Source organism: Zootoca vivipara, chromosome 5, assembly GCF_965207765.1.
Source record: "Zootoca vivipara chromosome 5, rZooViv2.hap1.1, whole genome shotgun sequence".
NCBI lineage: Eukaryota > Metazoa > Chordata > Lepidosauria > Squamata > Lacertidae > Zootoca > Zootoca vivipara.
In genome coordinates, this window is record NC_142588.1 from 68,842,159 (window position 1) to 68,862,255 (window position 20,097).

Here is a 20,097-nt window from a genome sequence, read left to right on the forward strand (position 1 = left end):
CTGAAGGACCAGGTGAGCAGCCTGGGAGCCATTTTGGACTCACAGCTGTCCATGGAGGCGCAGGTCAATCCTGCGTCTACCAGCTCCATCTGGTACGCAGGCTGAGACCCTACCTGCCCAGAGACTGTTTCACCACTGTGGTGCATGCTCTAGTTATCTCCTGCTTTGATTACTGCAATGTGCTCTACATGGGGCTACCTTTGAAGGTGACCCGGAAACTACAACTAATCCAGAAGGCGGCAGCTAGACTGGTGACTGGGAGTGGCCGCCAAGGTCATATGACACCAGTCTTGAAAGACCTACATTGGCTCCCAGTACGTTTCCGAGTACAATTCAAAGTGTTGGTGCTGACCTTTAAAGCCCTAAACACCCTCTGCCCAGTATACCTGAAGGAGCTTCTCCTCCCCATCGTTCTGCCCGGACACTGAGGTCCAGCACCGAGGGCCTTCTGGTGGTTCCCTGACTGCAAGAAGCGAAGTTACAGGGAACCAGGCAGAGGGCCTTCTCAGTACTGGCGCCCACCCTGTGGACCGCCTTCCCACCAGATGTCAAGGAAATAAAAAAATAACTACTTTTAGAAGACATCCGAAGGCAGCCCTGTTTAGGGAAGTTTTTGATATTTGAAGTTTTATTGTTTTTAGTGGTCTGTTGGTAGCCGCCAAGAGTGGCTGGGGAAAGCTAGCCAGAATAATATAAATATTATTATTATTATTATTCAAATGAGATGTCCCTTAGTTGTCATTTCTAGCAATACTGTGCATTCTATCTCCTCTGCATTCCATTACCTTATTCAGATGCATTTGGTCCAAATCCCATTACGTTCAAGGGGAATTACCCTCAAGTAAATAACTCCAGTCTTACCATAGCTGCAAAGACCCTCTTCTTCTCTAATAAGCACAAGGAGATTGTGAAAATGCAATGTTGCTCTAGAACTCCTCTAACTAAAGTTTGGAGTATCCTTCTGCACTTTGGACATTAGAGCTTGGTGCTAGATCTTGTTAGCAAACAAAGGTATCAACGGCATTCATCGCTACCACCGCACATACTGCAAGTGGGTTGTTGCCAAATATAAGCCTAAACTAATATTTTGTAAAAATGAAACCCACTTAATGGAAAAAGGTACTTCTCATGAGCATTCTTCTACAATACCAAATCTTATGTTCAGATTCTTTTCTTATCAGCATACTTATTAGAGAATCAAACCCTAGATCCTTAATTTATTATTGGGTAAAGATTGTGGCTGATGCATCCCCCTCTTTTATTTTTGAAGCAATCAGTAAGGTGGTTTAATGGCAGTCTCTACCCAACAAGTGGTGTTCAATCAGATATGCGCCATAGATACACTGCTCTTCTGGTAGTTATTGCAGTTACATTCCTTCCAGCAGTTACATTCCTTCCAGCTGGAAGAATGTTGTATTATAGGGCTTGACTCTCGAAAGCTCATCATGTATGTGCATCAAGTGATAGGCTTGGAGGCAAACATGGCTACCTGAAGGATGGGAGTTGTGGTCCAAAACATCTTGAGAACACCAGACCACACTTGAGGAAGAAACCATAGCTACATGCAGTATCTCAGGTCCCTGGTGTGATGTCCATAGACAGCAGTGTCCTCAGATATCCCTCTTAGCACCCATCATGCCCCTCCCAGGTTTTAATATTAAGAATGGGGGTTAGAAAAGTTTTTTAAAAACATGGGGGGCTGGCTCAAAAGCCAAATGAAAGCAACCAGACACAACACCTTACTTCGCTTTCCCCGGAATGCCTCTGACTGGTGTGTTCTAACTAACTGCTTTTGGTAAAGGTCGTTTGGTTGTGGTGTTTACTTATGTTGTTTGGTTCTTCTTTTCTTTTGTTTGTGGGATGCATTGCCTAGTTTTGCTTGGGAATGTTATGCAAGTTTTGGGGGTGTTACCCGCTTTTTGGCTGTCTCCTTTTTGGTTTTGGAGTGGGTATTTGGTTTGTGGGGAGGGGTGTTCTGAACACGTTGAACAACATGTGGAATGGGCATTTCTTGGTGCCCATTACAGCTTCCCAAAAAAGGTTGAGAACTCCAAGGTTACAGGATGTGCAATGTTTGGTATTCCCGATTTCTGTTGGAACTTTTCCACCCCACGAATTCTGATGACGTGTTGCACGGTGCTAATAGGAGAAGCCTCCAGAAATGCATACAGTTGTGAAATATTTTTCAAAAATGAACAAAAAATGAGGGCATACCCTGATGAAGCAGAATGTTGCCATCTGAAGAGTCATGGCAAAATAAATAAACCCGTTGCTCTTTGTATGTGTATTCTTACTGCTGAAATTCACTATAGTTGCACTACAGAAATTACCGGTGGAGAACACTGCTGAAAACATCTGAGGCCCAAATTATGGCGGGAGGAGGCAGGGGTATATCAGGTTAAAGAAGGGAATCAATCTACCATAAAGGTTTCCTGTGCATGCCCTATTCAAATAATTAGGAGCTATAGTTTGCAAAGACTGATAAAAGAAATGTTCCAACTTGTTTCCTGAGTGCTACATTAGCAGAAAGTGAATCTCAATCAATATGCTCCGTAAATGCTGTTATTACAGTATCTCTATTAAGGTTTGTCTATCTTAGATTTTCAAACTGGACTCAATTCACATCCAATTCACTTGTTTCTCCTATTCTTGTGGTATAACGACCCATGAGACTTGAGGGTAGTTCACTGTGAAAATAAAATAATCAGCACAATAGTTTTCTGTTTCAATGATAAAAGGGAAATTAAGGCTGCTGTCCTAAACACTCTTACATAAGAGCATGTCCCACTACACTCATAGGACTTAGTTCGGAGTAGATAGCCACAGGCTAAACAACTAAACAACAACAACAAGGTAGCCATGTTGGTCTGGCGTAGTCAAAACAAAATTAAAAAATTCATTCCAGTAGCACCTTAGAGACCAACTAAGTTTGCCATTGGTATGAGCTTTCATGTGATCTGAAGAAGAGTGCAACTTGCGTGCACACGAAAGGAAGGAAATATTTTTATTTTGTTTTGCTTTTTAAAGTTATGGGAAGGTCTTCCTAACACTGAAAACATTGCAAAATTCTCAGTTAATGGAATAGAAAAGGACCTCAATCTATCAGTGAGTAAACATAAATTCCAAAGTATGGGTGAAATTCTATAGAGATGTGGTTTTTCTATTGAGAGATCTCATTACACAAGTACATTCAAAATATCTATTCTAAAGTAAGGACCAGACCCCACCACAGAGAATGTGAAGATACCTTATTATATATATTAAGTACAGGGATACATTTTTAGGGGAGGGGGAACAAAGTAAGTAAGAGAAATAAAGATAAAACGGTATCTAGTTTATTATGTATAGAAAGAGATTTCCAGAATTTACAAACACCCACGTAATTCATTCCAGGGATATTCTGATTTAAAGAGTTCGCCCAAGTTTCATTTCTTCTTCTTCTATATATATATACAATGGAAGACTTAGATTTGTTTTTCTGATGTTTTCAAAGTTCCTGTGCAACCAACAATTAAAAAACCCACACTTGTAAATACCATGCACAGTTCATTTTGCCTTTTCATTAATACAGCCTAATGTTTTACAGGAACAATACAAAATATTATTTTATTTTTGAAAGAATTCAGCTCAGTCACAGGGTTATCTTACAAATCATTAGATTGGTAAATATGACTGTACAATCCAGATCCACGGGCCCACTGATCCATATTATATTATATTCTGAATTACAATCTTAAAAAGAATAGTACCCTACTCTATTCTTAAATTGCCTTGTTTTTTAACAGTTTCCCCCACCCCAACCCCACTCTGTTTACAACAGAATATAGTATACCTCAGTTCCACATCAAAAAAAGATGTGCTGTAGGAAAAGTTACATTTTTAATTAAAAAAGTACATGTATAAATCAAAAACCTATGTTAAATATTCAATACTCTTCAACCAACATTAACAGTTTGTATGTAATAATTTACACTGATGATTTGTCGTACAGATTTTTTCAGCAGCAAATTAAAATGTCATGTCTTATGTAAATGAGCTAGTAGCATGCCCATTCTCACCATTTTTAAAGTGGCTGGGCACATGAGTTCACTGTAGCCAGCTAAGTCTTTATGGTAGAGGAGTAAGTAATCATAGACTCATTGTCCAGGTGTCACAGTGCTTTTGCTTGGCACAAAAAAAAAAAAAGAATAAGAAGTAAAAGAAGAATGTGCAGTTCAGTCAACTAACTCCTGAGGTTTGTGTAAAGTAAACAAATTGAACTGGATGCATCGTACCCATCTACCGGGGGAGAAGGTGTGAGGTCCTAGTTGTGATACACAAAACAGAGTCTGGATACTCATGAGTTCCAAGAAGGATTTTCTGAGGTTGTATAGGTCATCGATCTGAGAATAAAAGAAAGAAAGTTCATATAAACAATTTTTAAAAACATCTAGCGCCATAAGCAAAGGTTAACAATAAAAAGCTGCTGCAATGCTCATACATCTTTTGCAGCTATCAGGACACCTGCAAAAATGACCATTCTGAATAAAGGTCTACATATTACATGTCATTCCATGATTCTTTCTTGGAGGGCTGTTTGAACAGGTAAAGGAGATCTTGGCCAGGGAGGGACAAGGAGAAAATGGCTTAGGCTTCAGGGGTGCCTAAACTTTTTTCAAGGAGGGCCAGATTTGATGAAGTGAACATGCGTGAGGGCCGACCTAGGTTGTTGACAGGCAAAGGATTGGGAAGTCAAGGGTTAAATACCCTCTTTGTATTCTCACCCCACCTCATCCAATCTTCCACCCAAGCTCACATCACTTGCAGGTGCCTTTATACATTAAAAACAACAACACATTTTCAGAGTGCAATAATAATGGATAACAGGTAGCTGACTCTTCTGTTACGAGTACGCACTACAATTGGTCAGGCATCCAATCATCTCTCAGCTCTCATGTTATGTTATTACATAGACTTGGAGCCAGAATTTCCATGAACACGACTCCACTCACAGGACACTCCTGCTGCTAGAGTAAAGGAAAAGAGATGATTTTCACTGGTTTCTCATTCTACCTGCAGCCCCCTGTAAAACTCTTCTGGAGGGCTGGAGAACCTTCTGGAATGAAGGCACAGGAGGCTGGGGAAATTGCCTTTCCTCCCTCCAGCAGTAGTTCCCACTGGATCTCAGTCCAATCTGCCAAAAGTACTGTATTAGTATTTCAGCATGCAGAAGGAGTACTCCAAGTTCAGCGCATAGTTTGTAAATTGAAGAAAGTAGGGCTGGGAATGGGAGGATATTTTGCTTTGTAAGTTTCAAAGCTAAGCACATCAGACGTGATGAGTGTGCACATCAGAAGTGATGAGTGGTGTAGCTCAAGGAACCCAAGGATAACAAATACAAATATGGATCATTGCTTCTAAACCAGAGGGCAAAAAATCACTGATAGAAAGGTGTTTACTGGTACTGTACCTGGTTACTCTTCTTCTTTACGTTAGGTTAGCTTTTTGATGCCTACAAACTTTCGCAGAGCTAGAAGGACTTTCCCAAAACCTGGCTGGCAAAAATGTGAATCAAAATTCAAAATCAAAATTCCTACAACTGCTGAATTTGTTTTGAGTCGACTGCAGTGGATGATTTGCCTTTAAATATTTTGCAATTCTCAACTAAACAAACCAAATTGCTTACGTCAAGTCTTAGATGTGTAAGAGTAATTTATGTATTTTAAAGACTGTTCCTAGAAAGAGAAACAGAGCATTATTCCACTTTAATAAAATGTTGAGACTTTCCACAGAGACATGGAAAGACTGAAAAGATTGCCTGTGCTTTATGCGCTAATTGCTCAAGAAACCAAATTTATTTTGTATGGCCCTTCACGTGAACAGGAAGCCTCTCCTTGCAAATGTGTGGTATGTTGTGAATAACACCCTGGAGAATTCTCTCACAGATCTTTTTACATACTTTCAAGCTTTCATCTGAACTCCTGTTGCCAATCTACAGAAAAATCCCAACTGGAATATCTATAGGAAATCTAACATAGCTTCACAGCTTTAAACTGTGCTGACTGAGCCTAAAATTAAGGTAGTACTGCCATATTTTATTTAAAAGGCTTGTTAAGAAAGAAAGAAATTGCCTCATTTAAACTGGGAAGGAGCTAGGTGTACATGGTTTGCTTTTCGTTTCATATTTGGCTCCCTTCCAGTAAGGCTGAATGAACAGCTTAGCGCAGGAACAAACTGTACCCAACAGAATGGTCACATGCTCTAACCTGTGATGGCTATACAATCAAAGAAACAGAGAGCAAAACGTATAGGACAAAGCTTGTTGCTCTGAGATGTTTTATATACTGCCACACTTCAGCTAATGTTGCTCTCATCTACTTCCTCTCTCCAAACATGACTAAAGGTACTTGGAAAGGAAGGGCAACGTCCCTCCAGGGTGGATAAAATCAATATTTTTAAATATAGATTCTTAATGTAAGTGTCCTTTAAGAATAGGTAAAGGTAAAGGGACCCCTGACCATTAGGTCCAGTCGTGGACGACTCTGGCGTTGCGGCGCTCATCTCGTACAGGCTCCGGCGTACAGCTTCCGGGTTATATGGCCAGCATGACTAAGCCGCTTCTGGCAAACCAGAGCAGCGCATAGAAACACCGTTTACCTTCCCGCCAGAGCGGTACCTATTTATCTACTTGCACTTTGACGTGCTTTTCGAACTGCTAGGTAGGCAGGAGCAGGGACCGAGCAACAGGAGCTCACTCTGTTCGTGGGGATTTGAACCGCTGACCTTCTGATCGGCAAGCCCTAGGCTCTGTGGTTTAACCCACAGCGCCACCCGCATCCCTTTAAGAATAACCTGCTTTAAATATATATTAGAACATAATATGAAACAAACATTCAAGTCTATACTAGCCATCACTTAAAATTAATCCACGGCCCTATATTTTGTCTGAGTTAAAAGCTGTTTTCTATGTAAAATGTGTGTGTGGAGAGGGGACAACCAGAACCAGAAAAATGTGTGATTTCTGAGGTTTATCATCATAAAAATGACAGAGACAGTTGTGTACTCTGCATATCATTGTTCACTATGAGTATTTAAACTGTCCTGAAATTCCCCAAGAAACTATTGCTGGTTTTAGTGCATATATCATTTCGGTGCAAGTCCGGGATTCTGAAAATTCCTGAGAATAGTAACTGGCTTGGTTTTATTTCTAAGTAAATACTTAGATAACACCAAGCAAACACACAAGACTACTCTCTCTCTCTCTCTCTCTCGATGATCCCATGGTCAGGACAAGAAACCATGGGTTTGTCTCATCTGTAATTAAAATTTGCAATGTATATCACAATATTGTCCAGGAAGGGTATAAATAAAAAATTATTATTATTATTATTGGTTGTTTTTTTTAATAGCAACTTGACACATAAGATTGTTCACATCTTTCTTGAGAGCCACCCGCACAAACAGGTTTATCATTTAACACCAAATAGTGTTGTTTTCTGAATGCTAAATATGGGGAAATCTTCTTTTGGTAAGATTTCAATGTGGGCTTTTCAAAACTGCAATACAGCAATACCCTATGATTTAAGCTGATCTGATTCACACATACAATAAAAAATAGTGTTGCCTTGTGGACATTTGATATGTTATTAATATGTAGTGGAAACTAATCAATTTTTTTTTAAGATTATTAGATGTACTCCCATCTTTTAAAAATCAAAATTCTCTCCTCATTAATAGTAAATGAATTGTATTATAAGAAGTTGAGTAAGTTTGGAGCAGAGCGTCTTTTCCCAGCATAAGTCTGCGTTTGGATACCCCTATTGTTTCTTATCAACAAAGATCAGTGTTTCCTTAACAACGCGCAAAACTGTGCAGAGGACAGGAGTTTTAAGAGAGAGTTCTCTGACATCAGTGTGTTGTGGTAAGGGTCGTTAACATTAATGACATCATTGTTGGCAGCTTGAAAATAGGGAAAACCTGTGTTTAATCCATTTCCTACTCACCACAGGCTTCAAGCTGGATTCCCCAATAATATGGCTTTGTGGATGACTTTATGGAAGACATTGGTAATGCAAGAAAAATGTACTTGAAGGGGGGGGAGCTAACTTGCATCTTACACTACAAGCTACCTTTGACAAGGGGTCTCTGCTCAACATCTGCTGCAAAATACATGAAGATAACACTAATGCATGATCCAGCTGGCAAACCATTTCCCTTTTTCAAGGCTGTTCAAAAGGAGGATATAAGGCATTTACGTCATGTGCATAGTGCTATTGAAGTACACTTTAATATTACAAATATTCACACTGAAGAAGCTTATTCACATTTATCTGTAAAGCTACAAAGACCCTAAGCCCCTTTCTTTAAAGATCTTCTCAAGCCATTCAAGCTCCTGGTGGGTACTCCGACTAAACACCAGGATGAACTTTCTGACAGTACCGGTAAGAGCTGTTCGACAGTGAAACGGACTTGCTTGGAAAGTAATAATAATAATATTATAATAATAATTTATTATTTATACCCCACCCATCTGGCTGGGTTTCCCCAGCCACTCTGGGCGGCTTCCAACAGAAAAATAAAACACAGTGATCTATTAAACATTAAAAGCCTCCCTAAACAGGGCTGCCTTCAGATGTCTTCTAAAAATCTGGTAGCTGTTTTTCTCTTTGACATCTGATGGGAGGGCGTTCCACAGGGCGGGCGCCACCACCGAGAAGGCCCTCTGCCTGGTTCCATGCAACTTGGCTTCTCGCAACGAGGGAACCGCCAGAAGGCCCTCGGTACTGGACCTCAGTGTCCAGTGGTGGACTCTCCTTCCTTGGAGGTTTTTAAGCAGATGTTGGATGGCCATCTGTCATGGATGCTTTAGTTGAGATGCCTGCATTGAAGGGGGTTGGGCGAGATGGCCCTCAACATCCCTTCCAACACTCCTGATTCTACGATTCTGTTCTAGGGTACAACTTCCACATAGGCAATGTAACAAGAATTGCTGCGAAATCAAGTGGAATCTTCTTTTTCCAAAGACTGGAAATGTGTCGGCCTTTTATTCACCCATTACTTCTTGCCCAACTAAGAACATGCTTCCTAGCTGTCTTTAAACCCAACGTTTTTCAAAACAATGAAAACACACTTACAAATCAAGAGATAAGCAGCAGCAACTTCGTTTTCCTTCCTTGCCTACTCAGGCTGATTTCCATGGGCCACCCAAGCTCAGCAATTAGGGCATAACTTCTAGACCCAGGAAGCTCATGCGCTGCCATTTATTCTGAAGTAGGTCTCAATTTCCTCTAAGCCTCTGGGAAGCAGCCTGGTCTGGGAAAGCATACAAGCACTTGCCGAAGCATAGGCCTACCAGCACAGACCCTCACCATGGCTCTCCTGAGGAGTAACTTGCCTCCTAAGTGGCTAGGAAGTAAAGAGGACCTCCCATGGCCACCATGAGTTCCTTGGAGCAGGGATTAAATAAAAATGTAAAAATAAACCATAAGAATAACCTTGTACCCAGAATTCACTTGTATCTGGCAGCCTAAAAAAGTTAATTAAACCCATTCATGTTCCTCGACTGTTATGTTCTGGCCAGCAAGGTTGTTGGACAGCTCTGAAGGATCAACTTCCTCTGACAAAGTTTGAGAGTGGACTGAGGCCTTTTATGCCCGTTTCCAGACTACCTTCTCCAGGCTCCAACCCACTGGCCTGAAGACAGGCACCTCTTTCATTCCATAGCCTCCCTCCTGGTGCACTCCCAGCGCTGCTGGGCTGGTGATGTGTGATGGGAGACATCTGGTTCTTCAGGCTCCAGGGAAGAAGTCAATGAGGTGTCCAGACTCTGTCCCTATAGGCCTTGGGGGTCTGGGAGGTTCCTCTGATAGTTCTTGTCCAACCTGTTCAGGCACAATGGCCTCCCTATTTCCCACAGCTCTGAGCTCTGGCCCAGACCTGGTTCCCCCTCTAGTATCCCTGCAGCCTCTGGCTCTGCTGCTTACATGGGTCATGACACCCTCTTCTCTTCCTTTCTCAAGTGCAACGGTCACTAGTTGTCTGCTATTCCCTCACCCTTATAAAGCAATTCAGGTTGTAATCCTACACAGTTACCTGGGAGAAATGATAATTGAGGTGCATGGGACTTACATCTGAGTAGACTTGTATATGCCATCTGTATATTTGTCCTTCTGTAGTCGTTAAGTGTAAAGATCTTACAACCCTGAAGCTTTCCCTTGGACTCACCAAGTTAAGGATAGGAAAAGATATGATGGTGGGAGATATGCCCAATTAGGTCTTAATATAGTAAACTTTTTCAGTTGAGAGGTGGCCTATTTCTTTCTAAATCTGGCCTTGTATAAAGGTAAAAAGAACAAACTAAAGCCCTTAGGAGTTTACTGAGTGAGACTATGAGGAGGAAGGAAGGTGGTATGCAAGTACTCTCAAGTGTTAAGAGACAGGCGGAAGTCGCTGAACACAGAAGTCAGGGTACAAACCAGGGGAAAGGATGCCAAGGGTCATCTAGTCCACCCCCCTGGAATTCTGAAATTAATCTGCTATTGGGATGGAAAGGAGTCATTATTTAAGATGCATTTAAATAACTCACTGTAAGTAACTTCAAAAATCCTACAAAGACCTACACAGAAACAGGATGAGTTATTTCTTTCTTGCTCAAGCAAGACGCTCCTATGTGGAAGTATACAGGCATCTCAATTTAGCTATCAAGGTATTTTGGACTTCAGTGGGATTAACCTCAAAAGCAGCATGGAATTACTTAATCAGCTCACGCAGCAAGAGTTGAACTTGCTGGTGCACGTTTTCCCTACAGTTATTGTATACTTCAGTACAGTGGTACCTCAGGTTACAGACATTTCGGGTTATAGACTCTGCTTACCCAGAAGTAGTACCTTGGGTTAAGAACAGAAATCGTGCGCCGGCAGCGTGGTGGCAGTGGGAGGCCCCACTAGCTAAAGTGGTACCTCAGGTTAAGAACGGTTTCAGGTTAAGAACGCACCTCTGGAACAAATTAAGTTCATAACCTGAGGTACCACTGTATCTGTTTCTGCACTAGTTTCTCAAAAGCACTGGCGACAACCATTTCAATAGATGACGTGAATGAATTTAACAAATAAATACATTTTACATTTTGAAGTAAATATAAATTTAAAAGAGCACTTTAATTAATGAAGAAGGTCAAGCAGACACAAGTCCAATTTTGATCAAAACGTTAAACCATGAGGACACAGCTAATGGAGTCTGAATCAGATGGGACAAAACAACAAACATATTGCAGAGCCCCAGGTAATGTTTTGGATACAGCCATGGATAAAATTAAAACCCCTTTGATTTTGGCTCCTCATATCAAATATGACTGAATAGAGGTATGTTAAAGCTATCTGCCTATTCAATCATTTAGTGGCGTTAGCAACGTTAACAAAGTGATATTAACAGAATCTCTCACTTTTGGTGGTGGAAATTAGGTAGGAAGACGGGTAGAAAACTGGTGAGGTGCAAGATTAATAAGCTAAAAACACACCCGCACACATATCAAATACATCATCATTTCTGTTTGCCTTGCTTTTGCCGCTGAAAACTAATTATCTTAAAACAGAAGTCCTCTTCAGGCAAAGAGGTCATGCAAACAAGTCCTGCCCCCAAAACGCACACCCCAGAAACAGCCTGAAAGAGGCTTCAAACTGTAGACAGCTGAACTCTGAGCAATCAAAAATGTGGTTAAAAGCTGCCTTCAGACTTCTCTGCTCAACCTGCTTAAGACCTTCCCATACACTATCTATCTATCTATCTATCTATCTATCTATCTATCTATCTATCTATCTATCTCATAGCTGCCAAGTTATCCCTTTTTAAAGGGATTTCCCTTATGCTGAATAGGCTTCCTCGCGAGAAAAGGGAAAACTTGGCAGCTATGATCTATCTATCTATCTATCTATCTATCTATCTATCTATCTATCTATCTATCTATTATATGCCAGCCATCTGACTTGGTTACCCCAGCTACTCTGGGTGGCTCCCCCAAAAATATTAAAAACACATTAAAACATCAACCCTTAAAAACTTCCGTGAAAAGAGCTGCCTTCATATGTCTTCTAAAAGTCAAGTACCTCCATAACCACTTCTCCCAAATGTTGCTTGGTTGCCCAAATGGGGTTAGGGGCTCAACTTCCACATCTGGTGGATGATTTAATTAAATTAGCAGTTCCCCCCCCCCTAAAAAAGAAAATTTATTATGCTTTCATACAATTCAGAGTCTAAACAACATGCAACTTAAAGAAGGCGTGGGCAACCAGTGGCCCTCCAGATGTTGTTGGAAAACTCCCACCATTCCTAACTGCTGAACATGCTGGTTGGGGCTAAGGCGAGCTGGAGTTCAACAACATCTGGAGACTCACAATGGCATTTCCTTAATTGTAACTAAAACCTATTCTTGCCAGAGCACATACAAGTCATATCATATGTTTACAGTATTAACTTGTAAATGAAACAACTTATTAAAACCAGCCGTCAGACAACCCACTTGGTGCACACTACTCATCAATTTAAAATATGCAGTGCTGCCCTGCCTTCCACCTATGCTTTGAACTCCAGTACAAAGCAGATGCTTTTCAGCCTTACAGTAAAGAAAAAAGCACCCAACTTGCCAAGACACCTTGAGCTGGCAAGTCTCCCATCAATGTTTATATCAAAATGTTGGGCTGCCATAATCCCTGGCGCAAATCATCCTCTAGAAATGCAAGGATCACCAACAAGTTGATATGCTAGTTTAGGATGTTTCAAAACCAAAATCTCTCTCTCTCAGAAAAACTGAAAACATACAATGGAAGTTACAATGAAGGAGAATCAATTCCAAAGATGCTGGAGGATTTATTTTATATTATTATTAATGCCCAATGTGTTTTGGCACAAAAAAGCCTCTCCCCACCACCATATTTTCCTCTGGTTTCTTTAGTTCTGATGGTTTTGAGCTGTTTACAATGAAACATTAAGTTCTTATGTTGATATATTGAAGAGGAATTTTTTTTTAGTGTCACTAATAAGGGGAATTATGACAACGAGGGCCTTACAAAATGTGACTTTTGATACTGTGTTTCAAAGGTGGTGGGTGGTTTGTTTTGAAGCATGGTTTATTAACGGTTGTCCTATCCTTTTGTAGAAAAGCCACTGAGCATTTATGGGTGAAACACATTGGGAATTAATCAGGGGTGCAGAAAGATAGGGGCGTGGGGGCAGGCCGCCCAGAGCGGCACGATCCCAGGGGCGCCATCGCGGCTGCCCACCCCCAAAACGCACGCCCCGCCCCTGCGCACAGCGCACCCTGCCCCAAAATGCGCATCCCACCCCACATCCCTGGGGGCAGCGCACCTACTCTCCGCCCCCCGGAGGCGGAGCATGAAGGTCCGCTGCTGGAATTAATAATAGCATTACCCCTAAGCATCCTTGAAACTGATTTTCTCTTTATTTTCATCATCAGTTTAGGATGACTGATGCTATCTGGTATTCATATCAGGCACTTCACTGATCGCACAAAACAAAGACTCATCACACAAATAACCATGTGCTATTTGTATAACCTCAAATATATCCAGTTATTGCTTTATTTCCATCATTTCTCGGGACTGTGGCAAGTCTCCATCTCTCCTGCATTTTAGGATCCGCTTTGATGTTGATATAGAATTCTGACACCATCTGCTATTTGTTGCAGCATCCAAGTTGCCCCAGTTACATTTGCCCTCCGCCTGCCCATACAACTCCATGTGTCCTCCAGTAACATCACCGTGATGCCACAATGCATGATAGGAAACACCATATTCTGCATGATAGCACAGAAGGTGGTGAAACCTTGCTATAAATAACCATGTGTTCAAAAGCAGGAATCTGCCGTATTGGCCTGAATATAAGCCTCATTTTCCCCCAAAATTTTGACAGTGAAAAGTTAAAAAGTGTGGCTTATATTTGCGACCTTACACTGCTGGCAAAGTGGTGCGCCTCCCCACCCCACCCCAGGAAGCAGACCGCGAGTGTGGGGCAACAGCCCACTGCTCCCAAGCCTCCCCTGAGCCACTGGAAAGAAGGGGGAAGGGGGGAAGGCCGCCAGCAAAGCGGTGTGGCTTCCCCCCCCCCCCCGGGAGCAGCCTGGGTATTATCTTTTTTTCCTCCCCCTCCCCTTCAATTTTAAAGGTGCGGCTTATTTGCCGGTGCTGCTTATATTCCGGCCAATATGGTATATAAAGATCTAGAAAAGAGGATTCTTAGGTGTAAAAGCAAATACAAAATGTCAAAGAATCATAGAGTTGGAGCAGGGCCTTGTACGTGATCTAGTCCAATCCATTCATGCTTGGCTTATGTGGGGAGAGCTTATCACCTTCTCCGCCACTGAAGTATTAAATAAAATAATTGATTTATAGTAGTAGCATGTGCAGTTTGTACTGATGAAAACATCTTAGGATTGAGGCCACTGCAAAATAGTGAAACGAGGTTGTATAAACAGTTGCAAACTATTTTTTTTAAAAGAAGTATCAGTCTACAAGTTGAATGCATTACCTTGGATTGCACCCAATATAGAGGTCAGCTTCTGTCAGCGCCAAAATGAGCATTAGCCTTTTTTTGGAAGGCAGCACAGGGCCCACACCGTAAAGTCAGCATTGATAAAGGCCGCTGTATAAAAAGATAACCTTCATAAAGATCTACTGATAAGTATGCCTCCACCTGTTGTTAAAAGGCAGTTTGTGCTTTTATGCAAAGAGCTCTGACCTTCTATCCGGTTATTTATTCCAGAGTCAGCGCTGTGGTATCTGACTTTCAGAGAACAAGCGATGCCCTAACCCCATTGTAATTATCACAGTTTTGTTCTGGTCTGAGTCATTCATACACTCCTGAGTCACACACTTTCCATGCCAATAGTGCAGGAAGCAGCTACATGGGAGATGCCCAGCATTTCCTAAGACAGGGATGGGGGCCCTGCCTCCCTCTAGAAATGGTAAGACTACAACTCTCTTCATCCCTGACCATTGCCTTGCTGGCTGGGGCTGGCTGGTATGGGAGTCCAACAATATCTAGATAGCCAGAGTTTCCCTGTCCCTGAACAGCAGAATTAGTAATAATTTCCCCCTGGAAATCTATAGTTTTGAGCTGGTTGCCCTTACGTTCTACCTATGATCAAAGCCCATCCTATCATATGATAAAGTATCCACCTGCACCTTTAACACATCTTCACACAAATATATTTTGATCATCCCGTAAGAGGAAGAGAAGCCCGCCTTTCCTTCCTTCCTTCCTTTTTTTGGGATGATCAAATTCGATTTTGCTCCCAGCTGCATCCCATAAGTGTGGCATGTTGTCAAGATACCTTTGCATTTGTCTTTCATTAAGCAATTTAAACTAAGAGAGATGGAGTCCAATCATTGACACAATGCTTTTACAGGGAACCTCACCAATACTTTATCCAATGACGTGAATACTTTCTTAAGCCTAATGGAAAGGTTTAACCAGTAGCCATAAACCCCTGCTTCCTCATCCCTTCCCCTCAGTATGGGTCTGATCAGCACATTGCATAAGCAAGAAATTCACACAGTACTGCTGCAACTCCCATGATTGAGGGTGCACATTTTGGCACTTCCCACATAAAGGCCACGAGAGCTCTTGCTTCTGGCTCAAACACATCACTGCATATGCATCTAAACCACTGGTGTGATGGATAGTTGTATCACAACAGCAGCCTGTTATAATTTTGAGACTAACCAAGATTTCCAGTTTCTTACATTTTCCTCTGGTGTTTCCAGCCAATGAATTCTAGGCTAGAGAGTGTTCGTTTTTATTCCCCAAGGGCAGGCCATTACACTTTGTACTAGTAAATGTCATACTCCAGTCTACAAGTTTGTTCATCCTAAATACATTTTCCAACCAGCAGCTTCTCAGCAGACTTTATCAAAGTTGACCACAAAGTTAAAGGGGTCCCCAAACCAATCCTAGATCATTGCTTTCCTACCTGAACCCTTCAGCACTTCTTTCAAATCATAAAATGTTGGTGTTCTAGTTTCAAAGTATGAGTTATTGCTGAAGAATCTGCAACCTGTCTAACCAAGTTAGCGATGAGACACCCAGCTTCCTTATTAGCAGTTCCAATTGGTTAATGTACACTGATGCTGCAGTACTTATCTCTTGTTTGTTTGTTGTACTCCATATTACTTATTCGTCCAAGGTGTTCTACATACAGTACATGAATTTCTGTGCTCCCTTTATACTCACAACAACCCTCTAAGGTAGGTAGGCTGAGAGAGTGTGTGCCTGGCCCAAAGGCACCCTGTGAGTTGAGTGGTTGAGTGGATATTTAAAATGAGAATGTTCCAATCCTAATCTAATACTCCAACTACAACGCTACACTTGTCTCATGCAACTGAATCCACCTGAATTACTGGACTACCATATCCATATCTAGACCTTGTCCGGCAGCTGTAATCCCAGTCTGCTACTGCTTGAGGGCCATCTATGAGCCCATTAGAACATGCTACCAAACAGAGCTAGGTAGAGCTAAAAAAAAACTAACCTAGAAATCCTGTCAATCCTATGTCGAAAAACAATGTTCAAAATGCTTGTAGACCAGGCATAGGCAAACTCGGCCCTCCAGATGTTTTGGGGACTACAACTCCCATAATCCCTGACCACTGGTCCTGTTAGCTAGGGATGGTGGGGGTTGTAGTCCCAAAACATCTGGAGGGCCGAGTTTGCCTATGCCTGTTGTAGACACACTTTTTTTACTCTTTCAAGTCACACAAATACTATGGTAACCCATGTTCACAACAACTCCTTTATCTTCTCATTCGGACACGTGCTTATAGTGGCACAATTCTCTGGACTTCTACTTTTTTATATTTGTGCTTCTGCCCATTTAAATTATAAAAAAGTCCTTAGTGCTGACACAGTATCTTCATTTATACCCAGAACAAAGCACACTGCTGGCATCTGAAAATACTCCTTAGGCCTGTACCAGTTTGAGATCTGCAGATGAAGGGTGTGACATAATGTGGTCATGTCCACTACTGCTATCTCCAAAAGCTTTCTTTAGCCAAACCCACTAGAAAAAGGAACCATCAAAATCTATCAACAGAAGACTCCTGTTAACCCAAAATTTCACACTACTGTTCAGGCTGCTAATATTCCTTTAGCAATAGCTTTCAACACATGCGCACATATGTACAAGGCATACATGCACACATGAACAAAGCTGGTTACAAGACACAGATTCAGTTTTTGCAGCAAATGATACCTTACATTCTTAACTGTTGCTAGCACAAACTCATATCCTTGAATATGTGTTATTCACAATGATGGTATACCACTCTTGATTAGTCTAGTTCAGTGTTTTTCAACCACTGTTCCGCGGCACACTAGTGTGCCGCGAGATGTTGCCTGGTGTGCCGTGGGCAAAAGATGGCGGTAGGGCGGCGAGCCGTCGCGTTGCGCCTGCAGGATCCCTGGCTGGCTGGCTGGCTGAGCGCGTGTGGTTCCTTCCAAGAGGAGCCTGGCAGGCGCCAGCAGGGGGAAGCGCTTCTGCGGGGAAAACAGGCACTCTTTTTCCCGGGTGCCAAGTGGAGCTGGAGAGGGAGCGAACAGCAGAGGGACCGGCTCCCGGGCGACTCCGCTCAGCTGCGGGCTGCTCTGCGGAGCGAGGCTCTCTCGGTAGCACCTCCTGCTGCCCCGGGGCCACGTGAAGCGGGCGGTTGGCCGGCTCCTCCCCGCCCCCTCGGGCGCCCACCCCACCTGCTGCATCCCCGCGGAGCCCGGGAGGGCGCTTCCGGGCGGCGGGCGCTGGCTTTGCGGGCAGGGCTTCCTAATGGGCCAGCGTGGAGCGGGAAGGCCCTGCGTGACCTCCGACGGGAAGGCCCCTCCGAACCTCCCAGCGCGCAGGGTCATCGAGGGCACCTCGAGGAGCGAGCGCGGGCCCCTGGCGGCGAGAAACGGTGCCCATCCGCCGCCCGAGCGACGGGCGGGTCTCTGGGCGCAGCTAGGCACGTCTGCTGTTCTTGCCTGACCTTGTCGCCTTACAGCCCCGACGTCGTGCGAAAGTGATAGGCGGGGAAGGAGGCCGTGGAGTTGTGGGGTGGGGGTGTTCATGAGTGATCTCGGATCGTTTATGTTTATGAGGCAGGAAGATGCTGCCAGCCATGGCGCACATGCATCCAGCTTTGTGTATGGGTGTAGTGCCCCAGTGCCAGGCTATCTTGTGCCCCAGGCAAAGATAATTACTTGCACCCAGTCCAAGCCACCCCCAATTGCTCATTTCAGTTTTCATAAGCAGACAAAATTCTTCAAAATATTAAAGGTATCAGAAATGTATATTGCAACCCCCCCCCAGGTCAGTCTTGATGCTGTTGAGGGTCACTTTACACCTTGGGAAGCCCCTCCCGTTTTGGGTTTGATTTGAAGTCCCCTGACCTTATTATAAATGGAAATACCACTGTTGCGGGCACATGCTAGGAAGCTGCAGCTATTTGGGGATTCCAGTGTGTGGACAAGCAGCTAAAACCTCAATAATAACCTCAATAATAACCTCAAGCAGCTAATAACCTCAATAATATAGGCACAGAGTTAATTTTTTTAACATTCTCTAATGGTGGTGTGCCTCGTGATTTTTTTCATGAAACAAGTGTGCCTTTGCCCAAAAAAGGTTGAAAAACACTGGTCTAGTTATTATCGATAATATGATATGAACTATGATCAGGATGTATACATGGCCAAGGGACATGGTGTTATTTGGTCATTTACATGGGACTTTTAACAGATATTGTAAATGAATTCATCACAAGCTCTGGGGAGATCAAGTGTCCTGTTTTGAAGATCATATTATAATGATACTTGATATAAATGATGTCATACACTACTTGTGTCATCCAAGTGGAAAAAGAAACTTCTACACCTGCTGTCTCATCGCCACCAAAGACATGGTCAATGAGAAGTGATTTCACAATGGAGCTGTAATGCAATATTTGTACACAACTTTCACCTTTCAATCACTGCAAACAGCTTATTCTTTTCCAGCACATTCGTGGTGCATTGCAACGAACTATATGTATGTAGGTTTCTGATACAAGTTGCTTATATTCTTTCTAAAATTTGTATTAAACAGCTATTATAACCAGCTGTGGGATCTTAGGGTAAAGGGTGGGTAATACACTGTAGCAATCATAATCACCATCACCATATTTGCTCTACAGTCGTACCTCGGGTTACGACCACCTCGGTTTGCGAACAGTTCGGGTTACGAACTGCGCAAACCCGGAAGTGTTTTCGCCGCGCGCGCGCATAAGCCGCACGCGCGCGATCGCGCGATTTGCGCATGCGCAAAGCGCGAAAATCGCGCGCTTTGCGCATGCGCAAAATGGCGGCGCCCATCGCGTTCGGTTTGCGAACTATTCGGGTTACGAACTGCGATCCGGAACGGATCGCGTTCGTAACCCGAGGTATTACTGTATTTCCCAAGACCACTGAAAAAGTCCATTACTGTTATTGGCACTCCAAATCAAAACACAAAACCAGAGTCATTATTCGGGCAACAGCAGAGAGAAAAGAGTTGGCCAGTTCAAGGCAATAGTAAGCCTAGGACTAGACCTACCGTACCCACTTACCCTGGTTTCGTGTTCTCCCCAGTCACACTGATGACCTGATATTGCTACTCTAAATCAGGGTAGCCAACGTGGTAGCTTCCAGATGTTCTGGACCACAACTCTCATCACCTCTGACCACTAGCCATGATAGGGCTAGGGCTGATGGGAGTTGTAGTCCAAAGCATCTGGAGGATACCATGTTGGCTATCCCTTCAGATCTCTTCACTTGGCCTCCAGGCCTGCCAGGATAGAATTAGCAGCATGTGCTAGCAGTTGGCTACAGCTCATGGTTAGCAAGAAGAGGGTTATTAACAACTCCCAATTCAGACGACATACTAAACAAAACCTTGACTTAGCTCAGCACTGTGTGAAAGTACAACAGACTGGGGAGCAGCAAAGAAGCTGTGAGCTCCTGCCATTGTCTGGGAGCCTAGACATTTGTGTGGCTAAGTTTGGTGCATGGTGCTAACCAACCATGAACACTATACAACAGATGCCCGAGATAACCAGCTGAAAGCTG

General features: G+C 42.9%; 1 protein-coding gene across 1 annotated transcript in view; it reads right to left on the reverse strand.

Annotated features, from left to right (window-relative positions):
• Positions 1-3,313: 3,313 nt before the first annotated feature.
• IRS1 (insulin receptor substrate 1) overlaps positions 3,314-20,097 on the reverse strand; it is a 54,308-nt gene continuing 37,524 nt past the window's right edge. The window contains exon 2 of the mRNA XM_035132694.3: positions 3,314-4,382. The gene's annotated coding sequence lies outside the window, so the exon portion shown is untranslated. The remainder of the gene's footprint in view (positions 4,383-20,097) is intronic.